At 34.2% G+C, this 7,813-nt stretch overlaps 1 non-coding gene across 1 annotated transcript; it reads left to right on the forward strand.

The window, feature by feature from the left end:
• The first annotated feature begins 564 nt into the window (after nt 1–564).
• Nucleotides 565–670, forward strand: LOC140810995 (small nucleolar RNA R71). The gene has a single exon (XR_012113389.1). It is a non-coding gene; the product is annotated as a small nucleolar RNA R71 (small nucleolar RNA).
• Nucleotides 671–7,813: the final 7,143 nt, after the last annotated feature.

Raw genomic sequence — 7,813 nt, forward strand, 5'->3', positions numbered from 1 at the left:
GACTTTTCTTCTCTGGGAGGATCGGATCTGTACATCGGTTGTTTACCATATTGTTGTCCTCCTTGCGGTCGATTTTGACTGTTTTGACCGCCCCATGAGAAGTTGGGATGTTGCCTCCACCCAGGATTGTATGTGTTCGAATAAGGGTCATGCCTTGGGCGGTTTTGGACTCCCACTTGATTCACTGGTGCCTCATTTTGCACATAGAATGGATTGTCATCTTGACAGTCCTTCGCATAGTGTTCCCCTCCATACTTTTCACAGAATATCTCTTGAAGACGCATCGTTGTGCCACCCATATTCAAGCCGTCTATTTTCCTGTTTAAAGCATCAAGTTGTGCAGTAATAGCAGAAAAATCAGTTACCTGGTGCACTCCTGCACTCTTCCGCTGGTTGTTTCTTTCAGATTGAGGATGATAGCTGCTAGCAGCCATCTCCTCTAACAATTCATATCCTTCCTCCGCGGTCTTTCTCAACAGGTTTTCACAAGCAGCCGCATCTATCATAGTACGGTTAGGAGTAATCAAACCATAATAAAATGTTTGAACGACTAACCCAAGTGGTAACTCGTGATGTGAGCATCTTCATAGTAGATCCTTGAAGCGTTTCCATGCCTCATATAGAGATTCCTGATCAAATTGAGCAAATGTTGTAATGTCTGCCCGCAGCTTCATGGTCTTGGAGGGAGGGAAGTATTTGATGAGAAAAGCTTTCGCCATGTCGTCCCACGTAGCGATCGACCTTACAGGCAAACAATTTAACCATGCCTTAGCTTTATCACGTAAAGAGAAAGGAAATAAACGCAACCTAACATCATCATCAGAAACTCCATTGAATTTAAAAGAATCACAGATTTCAAGAAAATCCGCGATGTGCGTGTTTGGATCATCTACTGCAGTTCCTCCGAATTGGATATGTTCTGAATCATCTGGATTATGGCTGGCTTGATTTCAAAGTGATTTGCCCGCACGATAGACCTCACGATGCTAGGGCGTGCACCCTCCAAAGAAGGTTGGGCATACTCCAGTATTGGTATGCGACGCGGTATCTCAACTTGTCTATTGTCACGCTGTTCCTCTCCACGTTCTTGCTCGTGTCTTTCCATCAGTTCTTTAAGTCTTTGTTGTTGTCTCCGCCTTCGGAAAGTTCTTTCAATTTCAGGATCAAACTCAAGCTCCACGTCAAGTGACTTTGGCATGCACTGGAAGGGATATCTGTAATAAAATATGGAGTGTTAGCTCAAGAGAAATACAATAATGCTAAAGAAAATAACGAAAAATAAAATTGTAGACTAACAGTCCCCAGCAACGGCGCCAAAAACTTGATCGAGCAAAACTTGCACTGTGATATCCTCAATAAAAATATGTTTTTGTATGCTCAAAATTTAATCGCAAGTGCACGATGTCAAGTAATAGAATAGTGTACGTGAGTACGAGTATCGTTCCACTGAAGACTGTGTTTAACAATTATTATTCCAGTTATTAAAACTTTAGCAACGACATTTGAGTGATTGTTTTATAACTAATAAAATTTAATAAAACTAAATAAACACGTTCAAGAATTTAATGACGAGATATGAATGCTAGATCAATTGATTAAATTTCAATGATAAATGAATTTGTTTGGAATTCTGGTTTACCTACCCCGTATTAATTCGTTAATTCGTTCAATCGTGTTTATACGCTTCCGACAGGATCTCCTATTCTATTGAACACTCTCTCTCGAGCTATGCCAAACTAATTCTACCCAATGAAGTAATTAAATGTCTTTAATTATTTATCAAGGGTGAATCGCATTTCGATTTATGAAATCCCCTAATTTTCGACCCTTAGGACTATGATTATCGGCACGTATCCAATTTCATATATCTATGTAAATTGTAGATCCGCGGATTATACTACTCGATCCTATCACTCGTTATTCTCTCGAACTCACTCGTGATATGAAAACGTCGTTAAAGTTAGCTACGCTTTAATGACACAATAAAATAATAGTATAATCAAGAATCACGCAACAATCGAATATAAATTAATTCAAATCACAGTTTGGGGTAGGATCCCCTTGAATCCCAACAAATATTAAGGTTTAGCTACTAAAGTTCATCATTGAAAATCACAAAACAAAGTTTAAATGACAGAAACTAAATAAGAACTACTAGAGTTGGCGAAAAACGCGAAAATGACGCCCGAAAAACTTCCAATTTTCCATCCAAGCGCAAAGTGCTCTCCAAAAACTTGTGGCTGCTGCAGAATCCCGTCTGAATGCCCTCAAAGTCGTCCAAAAAACCTTACCATATCATTCTCCTTCCGAAATTAAGGAATGGAATCGCGCATGATATTTTCCAAAAATAGGTGGCGCTCGGGCGGTAGAAAAGTACCGCTCGAGCGCCACACCTTCTGTAAAGATGCTTGGGAAGTGCGGCATTCGCGCTCGGGCGGTAGAAAACTACCGCTCGAGCGCCAACTCTTCTGTAAAAATCCTTCAGCTATTCATCTTTCGTGCCCCGGCTGTAGAAAAGTACCGCTCGGGCGCCACTCATTCTGTCCCTGGCATTCTATTTTGTACACTTTGCTCTCTTTTTGGTTTTCCGACCATTTTTCCTGCAAATTCATCACCCAATAGTGAGACATGACAATATGCAAATGAGTACTCTAAAATGAACAAAATGTAAATGAAATGCATGCATGCACAATGCAAACACAACTAAAACTAATGCAATAAAGCGCGTAAAAACCACACCTATCAATCTCCCACGCTTGATTTTCGAAAACTTGGGAGAAGCCCTTCCTCTAAAATGTCGGGGGAAAAAAGACTCTCTTTCTTGGACGCTGGATCTCTGTTTCCTTATTGCTGCCTCAATATTCTTATCTCCCTCCCAAGGTTGTAAATGGCAGGAGGAGGTGGCGGGGTGGTCGGTGACCTCCTAATCATGCAGTATAATCACAAATAATCATCATTGTTCATGTAAAATGTGCAATTAAATAATGTTTAAGCACAAAGAATATTCATCCAATATAATATCATCTAGATAATGTGCAATTCATTAGTTGACTTTGACTAAGTTTTTAAAAATGCTGACTAAGTTTATAAAATTATTGACTACAACTTAAAAATCTTGACTGCCCGCCTGCTCGCCGCCTCAACCCGTCTCCCCAACGCCGTATAGCTTGGGCCGCCTAAAACACCCCCCGCCTCATGCATAGGCGGTGCGGTCGAGGGCCGCCTCGACCGCCATTTAGAACACTGCTCCTTCCACATCTCCTCCATCTCCGGCTTCTCCTCACTTGGGAGGGGCCGCGTCTCTTCAACCCCTGCTCTGGCGGCCTTCAACATTCTCTTCTCATTCCTGGCGAGTGGCATGTTCTTAGGCAAACATAGATTCTTGGTTCCTCTTCATGGCCTCGTCCACTGTCTTGCTAATGAACTGGTCTAACTGTTTCGGGGTCAAGTTCCTCACATTCTCATCGGGACGAAGTTGTTTGGCCCTCGTCTCAGGAGGAGGTTGTTCGGCTCTTGTCTCAGGACGAGGTTGTTCCTGTCTCGTCTCAAGACGATATTGTTCCTCTCTCGCCTGAGGACGTGAAGATACTAAATTAGTTCTCCCGATTCCTCTTCAGCCTACCATCTCTACGTCTCAGCTCAAGTGTTCACATAGACGTCACCAAGTGATGCTCACTGAAAATTTAGGGCTCGATTCCAACAGGTGATGCTAGTCCCGACACAGGCTTCGAATTGGTTCTGAGCCTGAAATCACGAAGAAGACCGTTAGAAAGGGGGCTGGGAGGGTGTCCCGGCGTAGCCCCTCCGATGCTCAAGTCAGAGACTGAGGATATAAGGGAGAGCAGCTAAGGGTGTTGCTGAAAAACAGTATATTGAATGAATGAATCGTACGCTCAAACCTGATTTTTATAGGAGAATACATGGGCATGTCATGGCCCTCCACCTATGTTAGGGATGGGTCGGGAGTTTAGGCCTGAACTTGATGGGTCCATTCTTGAGGTATCAAGATGAGAAAAAAATTATTGCACAATAGAAAAGGAGTCGACAAAAAGAGAAAGAAGAGATGGGTATGAAAGTTGAGTTTTGAGGCAATGGGGTTTCGTTTGTGATTTATGTACTTTATTCAGCTCAATTTTAAAATTTGAGGACAAATTTGGTTGAAAATAATGTCATCTTCTCGATGATTTATGTTTGGGAAAATGAAAAATATACACAAATTATAACCGTGATGTTATATAAATAAATGATCCTAATAAAGAATCAAATCAAAGCCTCGATAAAATCAAATGAAGATGGTTTCAAGCGTGGATGAAATGGGTTCGCACCAGAAAATGATTTTACGTGTGCAAAGGGTGATTTTATGCCATACGGAATGATCGTCACCGATGTAGCACCATTCATTGAGTACGGATTCCACGCATTTTGTGGGGCTTCATACTATAGATCCGCCGGATTGGTGCCGGTTATTAAATCAGTATCGGACATAAATATGTATATGTTTAAATTTTTTATAATAGATAATTAAAGACATGTTACTAAAAATGTACAAGAAAAAAATTAGAATCTACAAATCTTAGCCAAAAATTTTTGCATTTAAAAGGAGTATGATCGTTTTTTTTATTGAAAATATTTTCAATTTTAGATATAGATAAAAAAAACTGGAAAAAAAATTTGGGCGCGAGATAATTTCGGGTTTTGACCTTACCTAATAGGGGTGGGAAAAAATACTGAAATACCCAAAAAGCGTACCGAAAAAAATTCTGTACTTACCGAAAAAATCGATATACCGAAAATTTTGGTACGGTAAATTTTTGGTATCGGTATCGATACGGAATTATTATTTTTTTGTATTTCGGTATATAAAATAATTTTTTATTATTATTTTTTTTAAAATTTAAGTTCGGTACACCGACAAATTTTTCGATGTCATATGGTACTGGTATGAACTTTTTTCATATCGAAAATTCGATATACCGAATTTCCGGTATCGGTATGGAAAAATCCATACCGATCCCAACCTGAAAATACCGATTTAAAAAATCTGAAAGCGAAGATACTTGATACGACATCTACATATATTTTCTTGACAATGACAAAAAAATAATATAAAAATATGACTTCATATACTCTAATTCATTAGTTGGTATTCTAATCCAGAAGCACTGCCAAAGTGTTTCAAATGGGGGTTATTGATAAGAACGGATCATATAGTTTTTAGGACTTTATTTTGTCGTATTAGTGTTTATCTGACCTTTTATTCCAAGATTTACGTCTAAATCTTCATATTTTCTTGTTTGTATGTTTGACCAAAAGCGGTAAAATGTTTAATTTTGGAGATAGATCAAAGAATTTAATGTCAATTGTGAAAGATTCTCGATAATAAAAGAAATAATTGATGAAGAGTTTTTCGTTTTATAACATTTGAAATTGTCAAGATTAAGTTTTGGAAGAAGGACAAAAAACATAAGGGTCTTGGAATAAGGCGTTACCATGCTTTGTGTCAGTTTCACTTCTGTCTTATAACTGCATGAAGGAGCTCGAATTTAATGATAAAAATACCATATTTTAAAAACATTAATTGTGGTATTTGATTTGTTGAATTTTTGGAGAGAGAAAAAAACTTTTAAGATTAAGACAAATAATGATTTGATTGAGTTTTTTTATTTCATGCGTCATTGTTGAGATTTATTTTTCTTTTTATTTCTTTAATTTCATGCATTCAAACATTATTTTTTTTTTTGCAGTTTTGATTTTATGGAGTAGTCGTCTAATGACTGAGACCACGATAGAGCCAAACTTATGATCGTTGTTTGCATATTAGATTGATTATAGTTTTGATTTATTTCATGTTATTGATTGATACTTGCGTAGATCTCTTGCATTTAATCTGGCGAATCATGTTTGTTGTTTGATCTTGACTTGAAAGAGAATAGATTGAAAATATCTTCAAAAATATTGATCAGTATATGGTTAAACCAACTAGTAATAGTATTCGATTTCAGTGTGTGATTTTAGACAAAGAACTGAAATTCCATAGTTGTTGAATGTGTTTGTATTTAATTGAATTCATTTAGAAATAGTTGAACTATTAAATAAAAATAAAATTATTAATTCTAGAAATAGATTAATAATTAAGATTTGGAATTTCATCATGACTTTAGAATATTTGTTGTTTGGTTAAATCCAATATGTGACAATAATTAATGTTTAATACTACTATATCTTCTCGATTATTTAAATTTGAATTTCTCCTAAGTTTAATCAATTATTTAAAAATTTATCTAGCTTGAGATGAAACATGATAACTATTAGTCAATCATTTACCAAATATAACAAACTATATTTAACATGATTATGAGTAATATGAATGAAAGGATCAGGATCATCTGTTATGGGGGAAACTCACAACAGAACAGAGGGTGCTATGGACGTTGTTTAAGCCCACAACACAATAAAAAAAATTTAAAAATTGGTATATTTATACTTTAATTATTTCAAAATCAAAATTATATATTTTATATAGGCAAAAACTTGTGTGAGACGGTCTCACGGATCGTATTTGTGAGACGGATATCTTATTTGGGTCACCCATGAAAACGTATTAATTTTTATGCTAAGAGTATTACTTTTTATTGAGAATGTGGGTAGGTTTGACCCGTCTCACAGATTATGATCCGTGAGACGGTCTTACATAAGACTCACTCTTTTTTATATTAAAATATGTGATTAACAATCCAATTTAAAGTTACAATTTTATCTTTGATTACAAATATATATTGTGGGAGTAAAATGACGCATCTCTTATTACTTTTCCTTTTATAATTTTTTCAGCTCTTTTTTTTAAAAATAAATGTTATTAAAATTTATTTTTTTTAAAAAAAATATGTGATTCCGAAAAAACATGAAAAAACCTCAGTACATTCAATTTTTTTTAATATTATAGTTCTTTTAAAAAAAATTATTTTCTCATTTTTTTCTTGTTAATTTTTTATTTAAAAGTTAAAATTTTAGTAATCACATATTTGTAATAAAAATAAAATTAATATATATATATATATATATATTTTAGGGATATAAAAAATAATCCAACACAAAAAATTTAAAAAGGTCGAATCTATCGAACAATTAAAATAATGCCAAAAAATTGATAGGATATAAAAAAAAATTATCTTGTATAATTTTTTCTTGTTCAAACGTTTAGTCTTTTTTTACTTTTATATATATATATATATATATATATATTTTAGGGATATAAAAATAATCCAATTAAAAATGTAAAAAAAAATTAAAAAGATGGAATATATCGAACAATTAAAAATAATGTCAAAAAATTGATACGATATTAAAAAAAATTTATCTTGTATCGTTTTTTCTTGTTCAAACGCTTAGTTTTTTTTTTTTTTTTTTTTACATTTTTTTTAAAAATTGGATGGGTTATTTCTTAAATCTCTAAGGATTTTTTTTTTTTTTTTGTATTTAAAACTTTAAAAAGGAATGAGAACAATTAACAATACAAAAAAATAAAAAAAAAAGTTTTTCAAAAAATTAGAACATAAAAAAGCCAACAAAATTAAAAACATTAAAAAAGCCTGATGTGCTGTCTGTTCTTTCCTGTTCCACCGGTTAAGTTTATTTTTAAAAAAAATTCCTTTTTCCAATTTTTCTGAAAATTGGATTATTTTGTATATCCCTAGAAAAGAAAATAAAAATATTTCTTATATTAAAAATATATAATTTTATTTTTATTACAAATATACGATTAATCAAATTTTTAAATAATTTTAAAAAAAAACATTTTTTTATTGTGCTGTGC

Source organism: Primulina eburnea, chromosome 13 (genome assembly GCF_022965805.1).
Source record: "Primulina eburnea isolate SZY01 chromosome 13, ASM2296580v1, whole genome shotgun sequence".
Classification (NCBI taxonomy): domain Eukaryota; kingdom Viridiplantae; phylum Streptophyta; class Magnoliopsida; order Lamiales; family Gesneriaceae; genus Primulina; species Primulina eburnea.